At 37.6% G+C, this 24,788-nt stretch overlaps 1 protein-coding gene across 1 annotated transcript in view; it reads left to right on the plus strand.

The window, feature by feature from the left end:
• Positions 1-1,052: 1,052 nt before the first annotated feature.
• The window catches only part of LOC133572813 (leucine-rich repeat and fibronectin type III domain-containing protein 1-like protein), a 585,384-nt gene continuing 561,648 nt past the window's right edge, over positions 1,053-24,788 (plus strand). The window contains exon 1 of the mRNA XM_061925840.1: positions 1,053-1,659. The gene's annotated coding sequence lies outside the window, so the exon portion shown is untranslated. The remainder of the gene's footprint in view (positions 1,660-24,788) is intronic.

The raw sequence follows: 24,788 nt of genomic DNA on the forward strand, positions 1-24,788 counted from the left end.
AACCTTTTTCAATCAATTCCAACACCAGCCCATTTGTTTAATCTCGGACAATTGTGCTAGTATCAATATTTTAAAAAAATCCCAGTTTTCCCGAAATTCCAGGAATTCCGAAATACCCATTCTAGGTTCAAACTGTTACTGCATCAACATTTTTCCAACCGATTCTTACACCAATCCAATAACATCATCTAGGGCAATTGGACTAGTATCAATATTTTAAAAAATTCCTGGTTTTTGCGAAATTCCAGGAACTCCGAAATACCCATTATCAATTAAAATTGTTAATACGTCAACATTTTTCAACCAATTCTAACACCAACCCATTCATATCATCTCGGACAATTATGCGAGTATCAATAATTTTAAAAAATTCCCGTTTTTCCCCGAAATTAATTTTTTTAAGGCGCGGCGACTTGTATTTTATTTTGTAGTAGCAGTAGTAGTAGCAACGTCCTTGTTCATGTACGGCATCCGGTCAACTTCCTTTGTTTTCATTTTATCGAATTATGCAAACATGCGCGTTTAAAAATCGCATTTTACTTTTGCAGTTTAAAGAAAAAAAAAATCTGATTTCGAAAAATACGATTTGATCCACTTTGGCCTGCAGTCTAAATGGAGAACAAACGCTGTATTAATTGGTACATGCACCGGACGTGACGTCATTCGGCATTGTTTAGCGTCCGGTATCCAACACGGCAACGACGTTTATAAGTCAGAAAAGAAGAAAACAACATTAAAAAAAAGAGGACAAAAATACAATAAAATAGCTCATCTCCACCCCCTGCTGGCAAATATTACAATTGCGGCCATTCTCGCAGCACGTGCATCATCACTAATGCCAGCGTCCACGCACTATAGTGGACTCGGCCAGGTCACGTGACGCTTTATTCATCATGACAAATTGTGCTTAAAAAAAAAAAAAAAAAAAAAAAAAAAAAGTCCTGAGTTTCAGATACCGCGCACGCGCACACCGTAGCTGCTGGGTGGGCGCGCATCGGCTCCCGGGACAAAAGCCGCACGCGTCCGCACTGTGCGCGTGCGCGTGGAAGTAACCGCAGGCGCGGCCGACAGCGAGGATGCTCTTCTGCGCGGGAGCGTCCGATCTTCAGCCTGGATAAAAAAAAATTGAAACAAAATTGGAATTATCTTTTCGACTCCGTATCGGACGCAGCCATCTGTCTCACGCCACGCCGCGGACGGACAGACAGGTCAAGACAAAGTCACTTGTGTGCGGGTTTTTTTTTTTCTTTTTTTTTTTCTTCTTCTTGCATCGAGGAGGTGATATCGCGCCGCGCGTGGATTGAAGTGTGCAGCCGGGACAGGCGCGCACCAAAGGGGAAGGAGATGTTGCCAAACTCTCGCTTAATCGCCTCTTAGGTTCTTTTGTCGCCGACTATTCGCCGGTCAGATGGCCGATTAAAAGGCGGGGAAAAGGGCGCGCGCGTGGAGACCGGATGAGCGCGCCGGTTTAGCGGCGTTCCCTCCGCCCGCGGACCGTGAGTGGGACCGGGTGGGTTCCCCCCGTGGATCCTTCGTCTGGACTCAAACGGACCCAAAGGGGGGGGACATAAAAACCTGACCGGGAGTGGAATTATTTCACGCGTGGAATTGTGCGCCTGCCGGGAGTGGACGGACGCGGAGGACGCAGGACACTCGCAGGTACGTGAGGTGTTCTTTGCGCATTTATGCTCTGCAAGTGGGAAGGCATGCAATTTATTTTATTTTTATTTCTTTTTAAATAAATGCACTGAGTGGATTATGAAGAACATGCAGATGTGTGCGTCTGAGTTGAGCAGGATTTAGAAGACACGATGAAATAAGTTGGACTGGACGAGACTGAAGGACTGAGTGGACAGGCTGGACAAGGTAGACAGGGTGGAAAAGACAAGGTAGACAAGCTGGACATGGTGGACAAGGTAGACAAGGTGGACAAGACAAGGTGGACAAGGTGGACAAGACAAGGTGGACAAGGTGGACAGGGTGGACAGGGTGGACAGGGTGGACAAGGTAGACAAGGTGGACAAGGTAGACAAGGTGGACAAGGTGGACAGGGTGGACAAGATAAGCTGGACAAGGTGGACAGGGTAGACAAGGTGGACAAGGTGGACAGGGTGGACAAGGTCATAAGGGTGCACAGGGTACACAGGGTGGACAAGGTGGACAGGTTGGACAAGGTGGACAGGGTGGACAAGGTGGACAGGGTGGACAGGATGGACGGGGTGGACAAGGTGGACAATGTAAACAAGTTGGACAGGGTGGACAAGGTGGACAGGGTGGACAAGGTGGACAGGGTGGACAGGATGGACGGGGTGGACAAGGTGGACAATGTAAACAAGGTGGACAGGTTGGACAAGGTGGACAGGGTGGACAAGGTGGACAGGGTGGACAGGATGGACGGGGTGGACAAGGTGGACAATGTAAACAAGGTGGACAGGGTGGACAAGACAAAGTGGACAAGGTGGACACGGTGGACAAGGTGGACAGGGTGCACAGGGTAGACAAGGTGGACGAGGTAGACGAGGTGGATGAGGTGGACAGGGTGGACAAGGTGGACGGGATGGACAGGATGGACAGGGTGGACAAGGTAGACACTGTAAACAAGGTGGACAGGGTGGACAAGACAAGGTGGACAAGGTAGACACGGTGCACAAGGTGGTTAAGGTGGACAAGACAAGGTGGACAAGGTAGACAAGGTGGACAAGGTGGACAAGACAAGGTGGACAGGGTGTACAAGGTGGATACGGTGGTATGATAGACAAGGTGGACAAGGTGGACAGGGTGTACAAGGTGGATAAGGTGGTATGGTAGACAAGGTGGACAGGGTGGACAGGGTGGGCAGGGTGGACAATGTGGACACGGTGGACAAGGTGGACGAGGTGGACGAGGTAGACGAGGTGGATGAGGTGGACAGGGTGGACAAGGTAGACAAGGTGGACAGGATGGACAAGGTGGACAGGGTGGACAGGATAGACAGGGTGGACAAGGTGGACACTGTAAACAAGGTGGACAGGGTGGACAAGACAAGGTGGACAAGGTAGACACGGTGGACAAGGTGGACAGGGTGGACAAGGTGGACAAGGTGGATAAGGTGGACAAGACAAGGTGGACAAGGTAGACAAGGTGGACAAGGTGGATGAGGTGGTATGGTAGACAAGGTGGACAGGGTGGACAGGGTGGACAAGGTGGACAAGGTGGATAAGGTGGACAAGACAAGGTGGACAAGGTAGGCAAGGTGGACAAGGTGGACAGGGTGTACAAGGTGGATAAGGTGGTATGGTAGACAAGGTGGACAGGGTGGACAATGTGGACACGGTGGACAGGGTGGACAAGGTAGACAATGTGGACAAGGTGGACAAGACAAGGTGGACAACGTGGAGAAGGTGGACAATGTGGACAAGGTGGACAAGACAAGGTGTACAAGGCGGACAGAGTGGACAGGGTGGACAGGGTGGACAGGGTGGACAAGGTAGATAAGGTGGACAAAGTAGACAAGGTGGACATTGTGGACAAGGTGGACAAGGTGGGCCGGGTGGGCAGGATAGACAAGGTGGACAAGGTGGACAAGGTGGACAATGTCGACAAGGTAGACAAGGTGGACAAGGTGGACAAGGTGGACAAGGTGGACAGGGTGGACAAGGTGGACAAGGTGGACAGGGTGGACAAGGTAGACAAGGTGAACAAGACAAGGTGCACAAAGTGGACAAGGTGGACAGGGTGGACAAGACGAGGTGGACAAGGTAGACGTTGTAGACCAGGTAGACTAGGTAGACCAGGTGGACAAGGTGGACAGGGTAGACAAGGTGGACAGAGTGGACAGGGTAGACCAGGTGGACAAGGTAGACGGGGTAGACCAGGTGGACAAGGTGGACAGGGTAGACAAGGTGGACAGGGTGGACAGGGAAAACCAGATGGACAAGGTGGACACGGTAGACAAGGTGGACAAAGTGGACAAGTTGGACAATGTGGGCAAGACAAGGTGGACAAGACAAGGTGGACAAGACAAGGTGGACAAGGTAGACAAGGTGAACAAGACAAGGTGGACAAGACAAGGTGAACAAGGTAGACGGGGTAGACCAGGTAGACTAGGTAGACCAGGTGGACAAGGTGGACAGGGTAGATAAGGTGGACAGAGTGGACAGGGTAGACCAGGTGGACAAGGTAGACGGGGTAGACCAGGTGGACAAGGTGGACAGGGTAGACAAGGTGGACAGGGTGGACAGGGAAAACCAGATGGACAAGGTGGACACGGTAGACAAGGTGGACAAGGTGGACAAGTTGGACAATGTGGGCAAGACAAGGTGGACAAGACAAGGTGGACAAGACAAGGTGGACAAGGTAGACAAGGTGAACAAGACAAGGTGGACAAGACAAGGTGAACAAGGTAGACGGGGTAGACCAGGTAGACTAGGTAGACCAGGTGGACAAGGTGGACAGGGTAGACAAGGTGGACAGAGTGGACAGGGTAGACCAGGTGGACAAGGTAGACGGGGTAGACCAGGTGGACAAGGTGGACAGGGTAGACAAGGTGGACAGGGTGGACAGGGTGGACAGGGAAAACCAGATGGACAAGGTGGACACGGTAGACAAGGTGGATAAGGTGGACAAGTTGGACAATGTGGGCAAGACAAGGTGGACAAGACAAGGTGGACAAGACAAGGTGGACAAGGTAGACAAGGTGAACAAGACAAGGTGGACAAGACAAATAAAATAAATAAATAAATAAATGGGTTGTACTTGTATAGCGCTTTTCTACCTTCAAGGTACTCAAAGCGCTTTGACACTACTTCCACATTTACCCATTCACACACACATTCACACACTGATGGAGGGAGCTGCCATGCAAGGCGCTAACCAGCACCCATCAGGAGCAAGGGTGAAGTGTCTTGCTCAGGACACAACGGACATGACGAGGTTGGTACTAGGTGGGGATTGAACCAGGGACCCTCGGGTCGCGCACGGCCACTCTTCCACTGCGCCACGCCGTCCGTTGTTCACCGACAAGGTGAACAAGGTAGACGGGGTAGACCAGGTAGACTAGGTAGACCAGGTGGACAAGGTGGACAGGGTAGACAAGGTGGACAGAGTGGACAGGGTAGACCAGGTGGACAAGGTAGACGGGGTAGACCAGGTGGACAAGGTGGACAGGGTAGACAAGGTGGACAGGGTGGACAGGGAAAACCAGATGGACAAGGTGGACACGGTAGACAAGGTGGACAAGGTGGACAAGTTGGACAATGTGGGCAAGACAAGGTGGACAAGACAAGGTGGACAAGGTAGACAAGGTGAACAAGACAAGGTGGACAAGACAATGTAGACAATGTGGACAATGTGGACAATGTGGACAATGTGGACAATGTAGACAAGATGGTCCAGGTGGACAATGTGGACAAGGTAGACAAGATGGTCCAGGTGACGCAGAGATGTGTATTGGAGTGTGCAGGTGCAGGACCTGCGCCTCTCGTGGTGTCATCTCACATTGTGCCCGTGCGAGCCACGCAGGATTGATGGTGCCGCTGCGCCCATAGCAGTGTGCTGTGTCAGCTCATCAGGTTCCACCTGACAGGGCCTCCATTTGCATTTGCATTTTCATGGGCTCCGCCGCCTTAAAACAACATTTTAATTTATGTCGGGATAGCCATCGACGGGAAATACCCAGCCGGAGATTTTGACGGTAAAAATTCTGGCGACATAATTTTTTGCCGTAACATACCAGTGGTCAATTGGCAGTAAAAACACTCGATTTTACGGTGACTTTCTTACAAATGAGTCGGCAAGTTTTTTTTTTTTTTTTTTTAACAGTTGTATCCTTTTTCAATTTATAGTATTGCACTGTAAAAACGACAAGTCGATTTTACGGTAAAATAAAACCTGAATTTTTTATGTAAAAATAACAGTGGAACTATCTTTTAATTTACAGTACTGCACTGTAAAAACGACAGTCGATTTTACGGTAAAAAAAAACTGGCAGCTGATCACCTACATTTTAATGTAAAATAATAGTAAATTTACAGTACTGCACTGTAAAAATGACAGTCAATTTTACAGTACAAAAAAACCCTGAATTTGAATGTAAAAATAACAGTCAATTTACAGTAATGTACTGTAAAAAACAGATTTATCGATACAACCCCCCCCCCCCCCAAAAAAAAAATTAGCAGTCGCCTGAATTCTACTGTAAAAATGAGTTTTTCAATTTACAGTAATGCATGTTTTAAAAACATAGATTTATCGGTAAATAAACTACTTGCTCAGTCGCCTGAATTATACTGGAAAAACCACAGTGGTACAGTTTTTTTCCATTTACAGTACTGCACTGTAAAAACGACAGTAGATATTACAGTAAAAAAAAAAAAACTGGCAGCTGTCTATTTTTGTATATATATAAAAAAAACTATTTTTTTCATGATTTATTACTTTATTGAGAGTTTTACTACTTCCACATTTCTCAACCGATTCATACTATTCAAAAGTCAAAATGCTCCTGAAAAATGTTAGTTAATTGCTTTTTAACTAATTTTACGTAAAATACACAATGGACGTCGTAGTTTTGTCATGTTTATTTTAGTTTTTATTTTCAGTCTCACAAGCCTAATTGACAGAAGAAGTGTAAATAAATAATACTAAGGAAGGAAAAACCATTTCAAAAGAAGGAAGATCAAGCCTTAACAAAGCTTCTGGACTGTTTTTTTTTTTCACGCGGTTAACTATCTGCGCACAATTAGCAAGGGCGGAATAATGTATTTATTGACAGTGTTTTCTGACGAAAACTGCGGCCCTCTTGGTCATGACAATCAAAACATTCCACTTAGTCAGGACTTTTCAGTATATCTATTTTTGTATATATATATATAAAAAAAACATTTTTTTTCATGATTTATTACTTTTTTAAGAGTGTTACTACTTCCACATTTCTCAACCGATTCATACTATTCCAAAGTCAAAATGCTCCTGAAAAATGTTAGTTAATTGCTTTTTAACTAATTTTACGTAAAATTCACAATGGACGTCATGGTTTTGTCATTTTATGTTTATATTTTCAGTCTCACAAGCCTAAATGACGGAAGAAGTGCAAGGAAAAAAATACTAAGGAAGGGAAAATTATTCAAAAATAAATAAAGCTTCCGGAGCGTATGTTTGTTTTCATGCGGTTAACTATCTGCGCACGATTAGCAAGGGATGAATAATGAAATTATTGACAGTGTTTTCTGACGAAAACTGCGGCCCTCTTCATCATGTAGTGGAATAGCCCTGACCTACTGTGACAGATCATGACAATCAAAACATTCCACTTATCCAGGACTTTTCAGTTTATTTATTTTTGTGTATATATATTAATTTTTTTTTTTTTTTTTCATGATTTATTACTTAATTAAGAGTGTTACTACTTCCACATTTCTCAACCGATTTATACTATTCAAAAGTAAAAATGCGCCTAAAAAATGTTAGTCAATTGCTTTTTAACTAATTTTACGTAAAATACACAATGGACGTTGTAGTTTTGTCATGTTTATTTTACATTATATTTTCAGTCTTACAAGCCTAACTGAAGGAAGAAGTGTAAAGAAATCAAACAAAAGGAAGGGAAAAGGAAAGAAGAAACATCAATTCTCATCAAAGCTTCCGGAGCGTCTGTTTCTTTCACGCGGTTAACTATCTGCGCACGATTAGCAAGGGTGGAATAATTAATTTATTGACAGTGTTTTCTGACGAAAACTGCGTCCCTCTTCATCATGTAGTGGAATAGCCCTGACCTACTGTGACAGGTCATGACAATCAAAAAATTCCACTTAGTCAGGACTTTTCAGTACATCTATTTTTGTATATATATTTTAAAAAAAATCAAAAAAAAAAATCATGTTTTATTACTTTTTTAAGAGTGTTACTACTTCCACATTTCTCAACCGATTCATACTATTCCAAAGTCAAAATGCTCCTGAAAAATGTTAGTCAATTGCTTTTTAACTAATTTTATGTAAAATACACAATGGGCGTCATAGTTTTGTCATGTTTATTTTAGTTTATATTTTTAGTCTCACAAGCCTAAATGAAGGAAGAAGTGTAAAGAAATAAAAATAAGGAAGGAAAAATCATTTAAAAAGAAGGAAGATCAAGCCTTAACAAAGCCTCTGGAGCGTATGTTTTTTTTCATGCGGTTAACTATCTGCGCACGATTAGCAAGGGATGAATAATGAATTTATTGACAGTGTTTTCTGACGAAAACTGCGGCCCTCTTCATCATGTAGTGGAATAGCCCTGACCTACTGTGACAGGTCATGACAATCAAAACATTCCACTTACTTTTCAGTTTATTTATTTTTGTGTATATATATTAAAAAACATTTTTTTTCTTGATTTATTACTTTATTAAGAGTGTTACTACTTCCACATTTCTCAACCGATTTATACTATTCAAAAGTAAAAATGCGCCTACAAATGTTAATCAATTGCTTTTTAACTCATTTTATGTAAAATACACAATGGACGTATTTTTAGTCTCACAAGCCTAAATGAAGGAAGAAGTGTAAAGAAATAAAAATAAGGAAGGAAAAATCATTTAGAAAGAAGGAAGATTAAGCCTTAACAAAGCTTCTGGAGCGTCTGTTTTTTTCACGCGGTTAACTATCTGCGCACGATTAGCAAGGGCGGAATAATTAATTTATTGACAGTGTTTTCTGACGAAAACTGCGGCCCTCTTAATAATAATAATAATATATTTTATTTGTAAAAAACACTTTACATTGAGTAAACAACCTCAAAGTGCTACAGTGTATTAGAAAAATAAAAAATAAAAAGATAATAAAAAAAATAAAAAATAAAAACTAGAACAGCCTAATAGCTAGAACTAGTATGCATATATCTAAAAAAAAAGGCTTTTTTTAAAAAAAAAAAGGGTTTTTAGGCCTTTTTTAAAAGCATCCACAATCTATGGTGCCCTCAGGTGGTCAGGGAAAGCGTTCAACAGACTGGGAGCGGCGGAGTGGAATAGCCCTGACCTACTCTGACAGAGCATGGCAATCAAAATATTCCACGTATCCAGGACTTTTCAGTACATCTATTTTTGTATATATTAAAAAAAACAAATTTTTTCATGATTTATCATTTTATTAAGAGTGTTACGACTTCCACATTTCTCAACTGATTCACACTATTTCAAAGTCAAAATGCTCCTGAAAAATGTTAGTCAAATGCTTTTTAATTAATTTGACGTAAAATGGATGTTATAGTTTTGTCATGTTTATTTTATGTTTATATTTTCAGTCTCACAAGCCTAAATGACAGAAGAAGTGTAAATACATAAAACTAAGGAAGGGAAAAGGAAAGAAGAAACATCAATTCTCATCAAAGCTTCCGGAGCGTCTGTTTTTTTTCACGCGGTTAACTATCTGCGCGTGATTAGCAAGGGTGGAATAATTAATTTATTGACAGTGTTTTCTGACAAAAACTGCGTCCCTCTTCATCATGTAGTGGAATAGCCCTGACCTACTGTGACAGGGCATGACAATCAAAACATTCCACTTAGTCAGGACTTTTCAGTATATCTATTTTTGTATATATATTAAAAAAAAAAATTAAAAAAAAAATCATGATTTATTACTTTTTTAAGAGTGTTACTACTTCCACATTTCTCAATCGATTCATACTATTCCAAAGTCAAAATGCTCCTGAAAAATGTTAGTCAATTGCTTTTTAACTAATTTTATGTAAAATACACAATGGGCGTCATAGTTTTGTCATGTTTATTTTAGTTTATATTTTTAGTCTTACAAGCCTAAAGGAAGAAGTGTAAAGAAATAAAAATAAGGAAGGGAAAAGGAAAGAAGAAACATCAATTCTCATCAAAGCTTCCGGAGCGTCTGTTTCTTTCACGCGGTTAACTATCTGCGCACGATTAGTAAGGGCGGAATAATGTAGTTGAATAGCCCTGACCTACTGTGACAAGTCATGACAACCCAAACATTCCACTTATCCAGGACTTTTCAGTATATCTATTTGTGTATATGACAACAAAAATAAAAAAAATTCACGATTTATTACTTTATTAAGAGTGTAACTACTTACACATTTCTCAACCCATTCATACCATTCCAAAAATGATAGTCAATTGCTGATATGCTAACGCTAACTTTTTTGCTCACTTTGCGGGTACAGCCCATACTTGCCGACTCTCCCGGATTTTCCGGGAGACTCCCGAAATTCAGCGCCTCTCCCGAAAACCTCCCGGGACACATTTTCTCCCGAAAATCTCCCGAAATTCAGGTGGACCTGGAGGCCACGCCCCTTCCATCTCCATGCGGACCTGGAGGGTCCGCATGGAGCAATGTTGTTGTAATATATTGAGTTGGAGGCAATAAACAGGCGAGGGGATGAAGTACGTCTCTTTACTGTAGACTTCAGAACAGACTCACACACTTGACGTCAGCTGCGCAACACCACGTAAATCGTTGGCCAACCAAAAAGTAACCCCAGTACGCTATAGCCAACATTCACCAGGAGATGGCAACAGACAAACATAGATCACTCTATTACATTCCAGTCTCTCCATGTTTTCTTGCCATGGTAACATGTGATCCTCATGCACTGTGCACTGTCTCTGTCCCTCTTGATATATATATATATATATATATATATATATATATATATATATATATATATATATATATATACACATGTATATATATATATATATATATATATATATATATGTATATATATATATATATATATATATATATATATATATAAGAAAATACTTCACTTTCAGTGAATTCTATATATATATATATATATATATATATATATATATATATATATATATATATATATATATATATATATATATATATATATATATATATATATATATATATGTCTTAAGAAGGTTATCCAAAAAATAGTGCTCGATACCGTAGTAGAGCGCAATATATGTATGTGTGGGAAAAAAAAAATCACAAGACTACTTCATCTCTACAGGCCTGTTTCATGAGGGGTTCCCTCAATCATCAAAAAATCTCCTGATGATTGAGGGAACCCCTCATGAAACAGGCTTGTAGAGATGAAGTAGTCTTGTGATTTTTTTTCCCACACATACATACATATATATATATATATATATATATATATATATATATATATATATATATATATATATATATATATATATATATATATATATATATATATATTTATTTTATCATGTATATATATATATATATATTTATTTTACTATGTATATGTACAGTATATATGTATGTATATATATATATATATATATATATATATAAGAAAATACTTCACTTTCAGTGAATTCTAGCTATATATATATATATATATATATATATATATATATATATATATATATATATTTATTTTATCATGTATATATATATATATATATATATATATATTTATTTTACTATAGATATATGTACAGCATATATGTATATATATGTATATATATATATATATATATATATATATATATATATATATATATATATATATATATATATATGTATGTGTGGGGAAAAAAAAAATCACAAGACTATTTCATCTCTACAGGCCTGTTTCATGAGGGGGGGTTCCCTCAATCATCAGGAGATTTTAATGGGAGCATTCACATACCATGGTTTATATAGGGCACAGAGTGGGTGGGTACAGGCTGGCGTAGGGGCGTGGTGATTGGCTCATGTGTTACCTAGGAGGTGTTTCCGTCTGTGGCGGCATGCTGTTACAATTTCACTGCGTTTGTTGAGGGATGACAGGTCTGGACGGTAAATAATAAACAGTTTCTCTTTCAAGCATAGGTTGCATCTTTTATTACCACTATTGTAAGGTGTGCTGGATGCAAGAATTTGCCATGTTATTGAATATTCAACATTATTGTCTTTGAGGTCCCAAATGTGTTTGCTGAGTTCTGTGGTATTCCGCAGGTTTTGGTTCTTGAAAGAAGCCTTGTGATTGTTCCATCTGGTTTTGAATTCTCCCTCGGTTAATCCTACATATGTGTCGGATGTGTTAATGTCCTTGCGTGTTACCTTAGATTGGTAGACAACTGATGTTTGTAAGCACCCCCAGTTGAGAGGGCAATCAGGTTTCTTTCGACAGTTACAGCCTTTGTTGGTTTTGGAGTCGCTCTGTCCGGGGGCCGACGGCTCATTTGCAATTGTTTTGTTGTGGTTTGAGATGATTTGTCGTATATTGTTCATACAGCTGTAGCTCAATTTAATGTTGTTCTTGTTGAATACTTTTCTTAGGGTGTTGTCTTTGGGAAAATGTTTGTCAATCAGATTGAGGAATTTGTGTCCAATGTTAGTTGAGACGTTTTTGCTGTATGGGGGGTTGTACCAGATGATGCCGTTTCGTTTTCTGTTCTTTTTTGGTTGGTTTCCTGGCGTGGGTTCATAGGTGAGGGTGAAATTGTATCCGCTTTCATCAAGGGCTTTTTGGTACGGGGGGGTTGCTTGGTCAAATTCAGCTTTGCTAGATGACAGCATCGATAGCCTTTTATTGATTCCGGTAGGTATTCTTTTCGTGGTGGTGGGTGGATGGTTGCTGTCATGGTGCACGTATTGGAGTGTTGTGTTGGGTTTCGTGAATGGTTGGTAGCTGTTATTTCTCAGGTTGAAAGTGACGTCAAGGAAGTTGACGGTTTGCTTGTTGGCTTCAATCGTGATCCGTAGGCCGTTCTCTTTGAAAATTTGGCATATGCGCTTCTTGGTATTCTCACTGCTCCTTGGCGAGGCGCGACACACTGCCAGTCCGTCATCACGGTAAATACCAAGGTTCAGATTGAGGCTAGCGAGCTGGGAGAGGAGGAAACTCCCAACGAGTTCACACGTTTCTGCTCCGTCAAAACTTCCCATAGTGACGTCAAATGTTGCAACATTTGACGTCACTATGGGACGTCAAATTTTTTTTTATCATGTATATATATATATATATATATATATATATATATATATATATATATATGTATATATATATATATATATATATATATATATTACTATAGATAATAGATATCCATCCATTTTCTACCGCTTGTCCCTTTTGGGGTCGCGGGGGGTGCTGGAGCCTATCTCAGCTGCATTCGGGCGGAAGGCGGTGTACACCCTGGACAAGTCGCCACCTCATCGCAGGGCAGATAATAGATATATGTACAGTATATATGTATATATATATATATATAGAAAATACTTCACTTTCAGTGAATTCTAGATATATATATATATATATATATATATATATATTTATTTTATCATGTATATATATATATATATATATTTATTTTACTATATATATGTACAGTATATATGTATATATATATATATATATATATATATATATATATAAGAAAATACTTCACTTTCAGTGAATTCTAGCTATATATATATATATATATATATATTTATTTTATCATGTGTATATATATATATATATATATATATATATATATATATATATATATATATATATATATATATATATATATATATATTTATTTTACTATAGATATATGTATATGTACAGTATATATGTATATATATATATATATATATATATATATATATATATATATATATATATATATATATATATATATATATATATATATATATATATATATATATACTGTATATATATATATGAAATACTTGACTTGGTGAATTCTAGCTGTAAATATACTCTCCCCTCTTAACCACGCCCCCGACCACGCCCCCTGCCCCACCCCGACCACGCCCCCCCCAACCCCCCGAAATCGGAGGTCTCAAGGTTGGCAAGTATGGTACAGCCCCATATGTTGTTTTACTTGACACTATCCGGCTAGCGTGCTAATTGCTAGCATTTAAGTTCGGCTTTTCAGCATTCACGCGCACATTCTACTGAAATTGCTCTTCCTAGCCGGTTATTAAGCCCGATTCCACTGCGGAAACCCTTATTATCTGGAAAAAAACGGATTCAGACACGACCTTAACCTTTTGTGCTTGACGGGGTGAATAGAGAGCTTTGTACTTCAGCCACTTCTCATGTGAGCGCAGACTCTTTTAGTGGAGTCGAAGGACACAAACAGATGGAACATTGTGGCCTACGAAGGTCGAGGGTCGATGTTCTAGGAACCAGGGGCAAGGGCGCAGATGGACAATCTGCTTCCTGTCGCGTGCACAGTAAAACGCCGCACAGGAGCTACTTGTGGGGAGGAAAAAAGAGTCCCGTCTCTAAACACTTTATCGTCGACTGGAAAAGCTGACAGTGCAGAACTCCTCAGTCTGAGCTTCTCTCTCCAGCCAAGTTCAAGGAGCAGCGAGGGCGTTAAAATTAACGACGTGTAATTAATAGAAGACGCCTAATTTTACCGCGGCTTCTCATCCCACAAACTCCAAGATTGGTCCAATCAGTTGAGTCACGCCAAAGTGTTTAGTGCAGGGCACAAAATGTCAATAAATATTGCCTATTTTAGTTGGTTTGTTTACAAACCCCGTTTCCATATGAGTTGGGAAATTGTGTTAGATGTAAATATAAACGGAATACAATGATTTGCAAATCATTTTCAACCCATATTCAGTTGAATATGCTACAAAGACAACATATTTGATGTTCAAACTGATAAACTTTTTTTTTGTGTGCAAATAATCATTAACTTTAGAATTTGATGCCAGCAACACGTGACAAAGAAGTTGGGAAAGGTGGCAATAAATACTGATAACGTTGAGGAATGCTCATCAAACACTTATTTGGAACATCCCACAGGTGTGCAGGCTAATTGGGAACAGGTGGGTGCCATGATTGGGTATAAAAGTAGATTCCATGAAATGCTCAGTCATTCCCAAACAAGGACGGGGCGAGGGTCACCACTTTGTCAACAAATGCGTGAGCAAATTGTTGAACAGTTTAAGAAAAACCTTTCTCAACCAGCTATTGCAAGGAATTTAGGGATTTCACCATCTACGGTCCGTAATATCATCAAAGGGTTCAGAGAATCTGGAGAAATCACTGCACGTAAGCAGCTAAGCCCGTGACCTTCGATCCCTCAGGCTGTACTGCATCAAAAAGCGACATCAGTGTGTAAAGGATATCACCATATAGGCTCAGGAACACTTCAGAAACCCACTGTCAGTAACTACAGTTGGTCGCTACATCTGTAAGTGCAAGTTAAAACTCTCCTATGCAAGGCGAAAACCGTTTATCAACAACACCCAGAAACGCCGTCGGCTTCGCTGGGCCTGAGCTCATCTAAGATGGACTGATACAAAGTGGAAAAGTGTTCTGTGATCTGACGAGTCCACATTTCAATCTGTTTTTGGAAACTGTGGACGTCGTGTCCTCCGGACCAAAGAGGAAAAGAACCATCCGGATTGTTATAGGCGCAAAGTTGAAAAGCCAGCATGTGTGATGGTATGGGGGTGTATTAGTGCCCAAGACATGGGTAACTTACACATCTGTGAAGGCACCATTAATGCTGAAAGGTACATACAGGTTTTGGAGCAACATATGTTGCCATCCAAGCAACGTTACCATGGACGCCCCTGCTTATTTCAGCAAGACAATGCCAAGCCACGTGTTACATCAACGTGGCTTCATAATAAAAGAGTGCGGGTACTAGACTGGCCTGCCTGTACTCCAGACCTGTCTCCTATTGAAAATGTGTGGCGCATTATGAAGCCTAAAATACTACAACGGAGACCCCCGGACTGTTGAACAACTTAAGCTGTACATCAAGCAAGAATGGGAAAGAATTCCACCTGAGAAGCTTCAAAAATGTGTCTCCTCAGTTCCCAAACGTTTACTGAGTGTTGTTAAAAGGAAAGGCCATGTAACACAGTGGTGAACATGCCCTTTCCCAACTACTTTGGCATGTGTTGCAGCCATGAAATTCTAAGTTAATGATTATTTGCAAAAAAAAAAAAAAAGTTTATGAGTTTGAACATCAAATATGTTGTCTTTGTAGTGCATTCAACTGAATATGGGTTGAAAATGATTTGCAAATCATTGTATTCCGTTTATATTTACATCTAACACAATTTCCCAACTCATATGGAAACAGGGTTTGTACTTTAACGTTACAGCTCTTATTTTGGAGAGTTCTGCGATCTTGTAATATGAAAATAAAGCAATTGTATTGTTTTTTTTTAGCGGTCAACGTCGGGAAAAATTGTGGATCTGTGGAAGGTGCAAACCTGTGGGAATGCTGCGAGAAGGAACTGAGGATGCACAGTTCAATCCATGTGTTTAAAAAAACGTTTCAAAATAAGACCATGAATAAGTAGAGAGCAGTGCTGTGAGTAGTAATAAGTACGACCAATAGACGTGGAACATGGTAGTATCATGTTTATATACCTATATACATGACTAACTTCTTTATACATATACATTTGTACATTACTTCTTTACTTTACTATATTATGGGTCACCGTGTGGGAAGAAGGGGATGGAAAGGAAAGATGGAGAAAGAGAAAGAGGAAAAAAAAAAAAAAAAGAAAGAAAAAAGTGAATGTGCAATTGTGCATATGTGGTATGTGTAGATATGTGTATATATATATATATATATATATATATATATATATATATATATATATATATATATATATATATATATATATATATATATATATATATATATAAATAAATATATATATATATATATATATATATATATATATATATATATATGTTTATATATGTTTATATATATATATATATATATATATATATATGTATATATATATATATATATATATATATATATATATATAAAAATGTGTATGTATATTGTTATAAGCATGTATTTATTTACATGCTTAACAATGCATGTGATGAAGTACTATGATGTTGTTTCTCCAAAGTGAATATTTAAAGGGTAGGCATAATAAGCGTTTAGCTTCAGCCTATACCTTTTTGGTCAGGAAATGCAAACCGATACTTTTATTTATGTATTTGCTACGCACTTGAAGTGTACTGTGTACATGCACTGATGACCACAAACAAAACAAAAAAAAAATGTGTATGTGTGTCTGTTTATGTATATATATACTGTATGTGTCTATAATTGTCTGTATGTGTCTATAATTGTCTATATGTGTGTCTATATGTGTGTCTATATGTGCCTATAATTGTCTATATGTGTCTAAATGTGTGTCAATATGTGTGTCTATATATGTGTGTCTAGGTGTGTCTATATGTGTGTCTATATATGTGTGTCTATATGTTTGTCTGTATATGTGTGTCTATATGTGTGTCTATATGTATCTATACTGTATGTGTCAGTGTGTCCATATGTGTCTATATATGTGTGTCTATGTGTCTATGTGTGTCAATATGTGTGTCTGTATATGTGTGTCTATATGTGTGTCAATGTGTGTGTCTATATATGTGTGTCTATATGTGTGTCTAAGTGTCTATACTGTATGTGTCTGTGTATCTATATGTGTGTCTATATGTGTCTATAATTGTCTATATGTGTCTATATGTGTCTATATGTATCTATATATGTGTGTCTATATTTGTGTGTCTATATATGTGTCTATATGTGTCTATATGTATCTATATATATGTGTCCATATGTGTGTTTATATGTGTCTATATGTCTGTCTATATGTGTCTATATGTCTGTCTATATGTGTCTATAATTGTCTATATTTGTCCATATGTGTCTATATATGTGTGTCTATATGTGTCTATATGTGTGTCAATATGTGTGTCTGTATATGTGTGTCTATATGTGTGTCAATATGTGTGTCTATATATGTGTGTCTATATGTGTGTCTAAGTGTCTCTACTGTATGTGTCTGTGTATCTATATGTGTGTCTATATGTGTCTATAATTGTCTATATGTGTCTATATGTGTGTCTATATGTGCCTATAATTGTCTATATGTGTCTAAATGTGTGTCAATATGTGTGTCTATATATGTGTGTCTAGGTGTGTCTATATGTGTGTCTATATATGTGTGTCTATATGTTTGTCTGTATATGTGTGTCTATATGTGTGTCTATATGTATCTATACTGTATGTGTCAGTGTGTCCATATGTGTCTATATATGTGTGTCTATGTGTCTATGTGTGTCAATATGTGTGTCTGTATATGTGTGTCTATATGTGTGTCAATGTGTGTGTCTATATATGTGTGTCTATATGTGTGTCTAAGTGTCTATACTGTATGTGTCTGTGTATCTATATGTGTGTCTATATGTGTCTATAATTGTCTATATGTGTCTATATGTGTCTATATGTATCTATATATGTGTGTCTATATTTGTGTGTCTATATATGTGTCTATATGTGTCTATATGTATCTATATATATGTGTCCATATGTGTGTTTATATGTGTCTATATGTCTGTCTATATGTGTCTATATGTCTGTCTATATGTGTCTATAATTGTCTATATTTGTCCATATGTGTCTATATATGTGTGTCTATATGTGTCTATATGTGTGTCAATATGTGTGTCTGTATATGTGTGTCTATATGTGTGTCAATATGTGTGTCTATATATGTGTGTCTATATGTGTGTCTAAGTGTCTCTACTGTATGTGTCTGTGTATCTATATGTGTGTCTATATGTGTCTATAATTGTCTATATGTGTCTATATGTATCTATATATGTGTGTCTATATTTGTGTGTCTATATATGTGTCTATATGTGTCTATATGTATCTATATATATATGTGTCTATATGTGTGTCTATATGTGTCTATATGTCTGTCTATATGTGTCTATATGTCTGTCTATACGTGTCTATAATTGTCTATATTTGTCCATATGTGTCTATATGTGTCTATATGTGTGTCTATATGTGTGTCTATATAGGTGTATCTATATGTGTGTCAATATGTGTGTCTATATGTGTGTCTAAGTGTGTCTATACTGTATATGTCTGTGTATCTATATGTGTGTCTATATGTGTCTATAATTGTCTATATGTGTCTATATGTGTGTATATGTATCTATATATGTGTGTCTATATGTGTGTCTATATATGTGTGTCTATATGTGTCTGTGTGTCTATATGTGGGTCTATATGTGTCTAAATGTGTCTATATGTGTGTCTATGTGTCTATGTGTGTGTCTAAAAGTGTGTCTATATGTATCTATATGTGTGTCTTTATATGTGTCTATATGTGGGTCTGTATGTGTCTAAATGTGTGTCTATGTGTGTCTATATGTGGGTCTATATGTGTAAAAATGTGTGTCTAAAAGTGTGTCTTTATGTGTCTATTTGTGTGTCTATATGTGTGTCTATATGTGTGTCTACATGTGTCTATTAGTGTCTATATGTGTCTGTATGTGTGTCTACATGTGTCTATTAATGTCTATATATGTCTGTATGTGTGTCTATATGTGTGTCTATATGTGTCTATTAATGTCTATATGTTTTTTTATATGTATCTATATATGTCTATATGTGTGTCTACATGTGTCTATTAGTGTCTATATGTGTCTGTATGTGTGTCTACATGTGTCTATTAATGTCTATATATGTGTGTATGTGTGTCTATATGTGTCTATTAGTGTCTATATGTGTCAAATGTGTGTAAAAATGTGTGTCTAACAGTGTGTCTTTATGTGTCTATTTGTGTGTCTATATGTGTGTCTACATGTGTCTATTAGTGTCTATATGCGTCTGTATGTGTGTCTACATGTGTCTATTAATGTCTATATATGTGTGTATGTGTGTCTATATGTGTCTATTAGTGTCTATATGTGTGTCAAATATGTGTTTATATTTATCTATATATGTATCTATATGAGTGTCTATATGTGTGTCTACATGTATCTATATGTGTGTCTATATGTGTCTATTAGTGTCTATATGTGTCTATTAGTGTCTATATGTGTCTATTAGTGTCTATATGTGTGTCAAATGTGTGTCAAATGTGTGTTTATATTTATCTATATATGTATCTATATGAGTGTCTATATGTGTGTCTATATGTGTGTCTATTGGTGTCTATATGTGTCTGTATGTGGAGGAAATAGCAAACAACAACAACAAACATCAAGTGTTGAAGACATTTCCAGAACAAACAGAGAGCATTTGTGAAAAAATACCCAGCTGGGGCGGAACCGAACATGATCAGTTTTGGAACTGCTGCTGAAAGCTGATTAGAGCAAAACAACTCTGTGTGGTGTTCCCACTGTGACAATATTGTTCATTTTTGAAATGTTTTCGTTTCATTTTTTTTTTATAAACGGCTGCGATGATCATGTAAACCAGGGATTTCTAACCACTGCCATGTTGGAATTATTATTAATATTCATACCGTTGGTGATATTATTCATTTTTGTTTGACTACTTATGGATTGTTGTTGTGTCTATATGTGTGTATATGTGTGTCTATATGTGTCTATATTTGTTTATGTGCCTATATGTGTGTCTATATGTGTTTTGCTTTAATCAGCTTTGCATAGCAGTTCCAAAACTGTTCATGTTCGGTTCAGCCCCAGCTGGGTATTTTTTCACAAATGCTGTGTTTGTTCTGGAAATGTCTTCAACACTTGATGTTTGTTGTTGTTTGATATTTTCTCCACATACAGACATATATAGACACACATATAAACACATATAGACACACATTGGACAGACATTTGGACACATATAGACACACATATAGACACTAATAGACACACATATAGACACACATAGATAGATACATATAGACACATATAGACACTAATAGACACACATTTAGACACATATAGACACGCATATAGACACATATAGACACAAATAGACACAAATATAGACATACATTTATAGACACATATAGACACATATAGACACAAATATATACACACATATAGACGCACACAGACACCTCTAGACACACATATAGACACATATTTGGACACATTTAGACACATATAGACACACATATAGACACATATAGACACAAATAGACACAAATATACACACATATGTAGACACATATAGACACATATAGACACAAATATACACACACATATAGACATATACAGACACATCTAGACACACATATAGACACACATAAAGACACACATATATAGACACACATATAGACACAGACACATATAGACACATATAGACACACAATTGGACACACATTGGACACACATTTGGACACATTTAGACACATATAGACACACATATAGACACATAAAGACACAAATAGACACAAATATAGACACACATTTATAGACACATATAGACACAAATATATACACACATAGACGCATACAGACACCTCTAGACACACATATAAACACATATAGACACATTTGGACACATTTAGACACATATAGACACAAATAGACACATTTGGACACATTTAGACACATATAGACACAAATAGACACAAATGTAGACACATATATAGACACATACAGACACATATAGACACATATAGACACATTTGGACACATTTGGACACATATAGACACAAATATATACACACATTGACGCATACAGACACCTCTAGACACACATATAAACACATATAGACACATTTGGACATATTTAGACACATATAGACACAAATAGACACAAATGTAGACACATATATAGACACATATAGACACATATAGACACATTTGGACACATTTAGACACATATAGACAAATAGACACAAATGTAGACACATATATAGACACATATAGACACAAATAGACACATTTGGACACATTTAGACACATATAGAGACAAATAGACACAAATGTAGACACATATATAGACACATATAGACACATTTGGACACATTTAGACACATAGACACAAATAGACACAAATGTAAACACATATATAGACACATATAGACACAAATAGACACATTTGGACACATTTAGACACATATAGACACAAATAGACACAAATGTAGACACATATATAGACACATGTAGACACATATAGACACATTTGGACACATTTAGACACATATAGACACAAATAGACACAAATGTAGACACATATATAGACACATATAGACACATTTGGACACATATAGACACAAATAGACACAAATGTAGACACATATACAGACACATATAAACACATATAGACACATTTGGACACATTTAGACACATATAGACACAAATAGACACAAATGTAGACACATATTTAGACACATGTAGACACATATAGACACATTTGGACACATTTAGACACATATAGACACAAATAGACACAAATGTAGACACATATATAGACACATATAGACACATTTGGACACATATAGACACAAATAGACACAAATGTAGACACATATACAGACACATATAAACACATATAGACACATTTGGACACATTTAGACACATATAGACACAAATAGACAAAAATATAGACACACATATATAGACACATATAGACACAAATATACACACACATATAGACACATATAGACACAAATAGACACAAATATAGACACATATATAGACACATATAGACACAAATATACACACACATATAGACACCTATAGACACATATAGACACAAATATACACACACATATAGACATATACAGACACCTCTAGACACACATATAGACACACATATAGACACACATATATAGATACACATTTAGACACACATAGACACACAATTGGACACACATTGGATACACATTTGGACACATTTAGACACATATAGACACACATATAGACACATATAGACACAAATAGACACAAATATAGACACACATTTATAGACACACAATTGGACACACATTGGACACAAATATATACACACCTATAGACGCATACAGACACCTTTAGACATATATATAGACACACAGACACATACAGACACACATATATAGACACACATATAGACACATTTAGACACATACAGACACACATATATAAACACACATATAGACACATTTAAACACATAAAGACACACATTTGGACACATTTAGACACATATAGACACAAATAGACACAAATATAGACACACATATATAGACACATATACACAAATATAGACACACTTTTATATATACACATATACACACATATATGGACACATATAGACACATATAGACACACATTTGGACACAAATATAGACACACATATATTGACAAATATACACAAATATAGACACACATATATATATACACATATACACACATATATAGACACATATAGACACATATAGACACAAATATAGACACACAGACACATACAGACACACATATATAGACACACATATAGGCACATAAACACATATAGACACACATTTGGACACACGTATACACACATATAGACACACGTGTAGACACATTTAGACACATATAGAAACACATATAGGCACATAAACACATATAGACACACATTTGGACACACATATACACACATATAAACACACATTTAGACACACATGTAGACTTAAACAGACAGACATACACATTTCTTTGTTGTTTTGTTTTTGGTTAAACATGACACAAAACAATCCATAAGTAGTTAAACAAAAATGAATAATATCAACAACAGTGTCAATATTAATAAGAATTCCAACATGGCAGTGGTTAGAAATCCTTCATTTACATGATCATCGCAGCTGTTTATAAAAAATAAACAAAATGAACATGTAGACCTCTCAGTTGATTGCTATTCTGAATGTTGCTGGGCCGGTTTTGGAACTGGAATTGTATTATTATTGTATTATTGTGTATTATTTTGTTGGACTGATTAATACAAAGAAAAATTGAAAAAAGTGACATTATTGTCATTTTAGAGGTTTATTTGGTGGGAAATGGGCTTAAATGACTCTGTGTAGGGTGAAGGTTGCCACTCCCTGGTTGAGTTCTAGAATGATTATAAATTATTATATTATATTTTTTTCACCAGTGTTCATATAACACATTGTGAAATCTGTAATACCACACGGAACGATGAAGTCTGACTTCTTGAAAAAAAAGATCCATGCACGACGCACGTGAGCGTGGAGCCTGTCCTCGGGATAATTCTAGTGAGGCGCTGCAATTACAGCAAAAAAAAACCCCACAAAGTGTTACATTTTGGGGTTAGCTGTGAAAACTCTGCCAAGCGCTACAGCTCAACGCCAGAAGTTCCCATTGCATTGTTGGCTTCTTGGTTTGTTCGTCCGAAGGCGATTGCGGCAACTCAGAAAAAAAACACGTCTGTGAGTGGCGGCTTTGCCACGCGCATTAGATCTGCTTACGGGACCGGGAGGGAGCAACAGGACCCGGGAGGAGTGAACGCTTCTGTAAATGGATTACACTTGTCGGGCGCTTTTCTACCTTCCAGGTGCTCGGAGCATTTGGACACTTTTTGCAACGTTCACCTACTGAGGGGTTCAGTGTCTTGCTCAAGGACACTTCTGCAAGGTCACAGAGTGGGGTCCGACTACTCTACCGCCTGAGCCATGCCGCCCCACAGTGCACTTTACAACAAATTTGTCTGCAAATCCCTGGATGTCCATTTTGTCGGTAATAGTCATTGCAAGTATTTATTCAACCAATTATTGCAGATGAAATATACCGAATTTTCCAGATTATAGAGCGCACCGGCATATAAGCCACACCCACTAAATTTTAGGGACAAAACGTATTTTCCATATATTAGCCGCACCGGACTATAAGCCGCAGATATGTTGTGAAAGGAGTTATTTACACAGAAATATTTTGTTTCCAAACGGTGTCTGTAACGCGGCAGTAAAACGGCTGATTGAACAAAACAGAAGTCATCGCCATGGACCCACTAGTTGCGGAAGCTAGCTCTCCAATCAGCTAAACAATCAATAACTCCACAGTGATGTTGAAAAATTAAAAAAAATTAAAAAAATTCCCAG

This window comes from Nerophis lumbriciformis, linkage group LG30, assembly GCF_033978685.3.
Source record: "Nerophis lumbriciformis linkage group LG30, RoL_Nlum_v2.1, whole genome shotgun sequence".
Taxonomy (NCBI): Eukaryota; Metazoa; Chordata; class Actinopteri; order Syngnathiformes; family Syngnathidae; genus Nerophis; species Nerophis lumbriciformis.